Source organism: Sinocyclocheilus anshuiensis, unplaced genomic scaffold (genome assembly GCF_001515605.1).
Source record: "Sinocyclocheilus anshuiensis isolate Anshui unplaced genomic scaffold, SAMN03320099.WGS_v1.1 scaffold729, whole genome shotgun sequence".
Classification (NCBI taxonomy): domain Eukaryota; kingdom Metazoa; phylum Chordata; class Actinopteri; order Cypriniformes; family Cyprinidae; genus Sinocyclocheilus; species Sinocyclocheilus anshuiensis.
This window is the reverse complement of record NW_015536561.1, coordinates 657871-659941: the sequence shown is the minus strand read 5'-3', so window position 1 is coordinate 659941 and position 2071 is coordinate 657871. Positions and strand designations below refer to the sequence as shown.

The 2071-nt window shown below is 39.7% G+C and overlaps 1 protein-coding gene across 1 annotated transcript in view; it reads left to right on the top strand.

Moving 5' to 3' along the window:
• Positions 1-2071, top strand: part of LOC107701621 (cytosolic carboxypeptidase 4-like) — a 237154-nt gene that overhangs the window by 168098 nt on the left and 66985 nt on the right. The gene's annotated exons all lie outside the window — the stretch shown is intronic.

The window sequence follows — 2071 nt, the reverse complement described above, 5'->3', positions numbered from 1 at the left end:
TGGACTCGCTGCTCGAGATGGAGAAGAAGATCGCCGAATAAAGGCTTGGATTTGGGTCTGTTCCTCGCAGTCGTATGGATTCGGAAGATCTGGATTACAGCGCACTAATACAATTGTTTCATTTCGTAATTATGTTGTGTTTTTGGTGTATTTTATAGTTTATAAAACGCCGTTTGTGGCCCATGACAATCAAAGTAAACATTACATGACAAGTAAAGGTTAAACGATTGCAGAAAATTTTTTTATTTTAAGGTTTAAAGTGAAGTCGTGTTTAACGTTATGTAGGCATATTCTTGGAAACGAGCTGGCAGCAGAAATCACAACAAAACGAAATGTTATCATTTCATAAGTAAATGAGTAACGTTAAACAATTTAATAATGCAATTGAAAACAAGGTAATTCATGACAACTAAAAACTAATAAAATGAATTCCGTGATTTCAATATTCATAAGGATTCATTTTTAGGTGTCGTCAATACGTCAGTTTTGTACGTTTAAATTCTGAAAATACGTAAGTATTTGTGCGTTTAGATGCGGAAAATACGTCAGTATTGTACGTTTTAGTGCCTGTAAAAACGTAAGTAAATGTACGTTTTCTAGAGCCACATTTTACGTAAAATACATACGAATTATCATGAGATCACGTTGGCTTTTCACTGATAGTGTGCACCTTTCTACCAGATTTAACTGCAAGCCGACACTTTCCGTAATAGGCACCCTCGGTTTTGATCAAACCTTGTCGTTTTACTCAATTACTCTCCCGTAGTTTTAGAGCATGTTGTGCTTTTCCTGGACCCAAATTCGAGAGTTAATTTGAATAGGCACTGTTATTTTACTGGCAGAAACTTGTCAATTAAACCGTGGAGGTCATAGATGGGTCATAAAAAATAATCAAATTAAATGACAATATGAATATTTTTCTCTCTCTTATTTGGTCAGACCAAATGAATACAATGCTCATTATAACCAGGCGGGAAGAAGCACTTCTCGGTTGCTTTTGCTCCAGGGTGGCCTGGTAATGTTTTCAGACCTGCAAAATTCAAAACAATATAATTTAGCATGGATCCTGGAAGAATACACACTATTAGTACCCCTCAAGTAATGTGGGAAGAAAAGTTAGCAAAGAAACTGGATGACTTCATACTTCAGATCAGAATCAGAATCAGAATGAGCTTTATTGCCAGGTATGTTTACACATACGCGGAATTTGTTTTCGTGACAGAAGCTTCCACAGTGTAACAGAATGACAGTGACAGAACAAAAAACACAGATCATAAAAAATAGAACAAGTAAATAAGGAATAAAAATATATAAATTGACAGTTGTATGTGCAGGTATATTACAATAGACAGTTTTTGTATGTACAGGTACTGTATATTATGTGCAAATTTGAGGTGTAGACTGAGTATGAGTGTTAGATAAATAAGTGTATGAGTGAATAAATAGTGTGTGTTCCACAGTTATTGTTAAGTGTTCATGAGATGGATGGCCTGAGGGAAGAAACTGTTCCTGTGTCTGGTCGTTCTGGTGCTCAGTGCTCTGTAGCGTCGACCAAACAGCAATAGTTCAAAGAGGAAGTGGCCTGGGTGGGAGGGGTCCAGAATGATTTTGCCAGCTCTTTTACTCTGGATGAATGCAGTTCTTGGAGAGTGGGCAGGGTTGTGCCAGTGATTCACTCAGCAGTCCGGACTATCCGCTGCAATCTTCTAAGGTCTGATTTGGTAGCTGAGCTGAAGCAGACAGTTATAGAAGTGCAGAGGACAGATTCAATGACTGCAGAGTAGAATTGTATCAGCAGCTCCTGTGGCAGGTTGAACTTCCTCAGCTGGCGAAGGAAATACAACCTCTGCTGGGCCTTTTTCACAATGGAGTCAATGTGAGTGTCCCACTTCAGGTCCTGAGAGATTGTGGTGCCCAGGAACCTGAATGACTCCACTGCAGTCACAGTGCTGTCCATGATGGTGAGTGGGGGGAGTGCAGGGGGGTTTCTCCTGAAGTCCATGATCATCTCCACACTTTTGAGCGTGTTGAGCTCCAGGTTGTTGAGACTGCACCAGACAGCCAGCTGCTC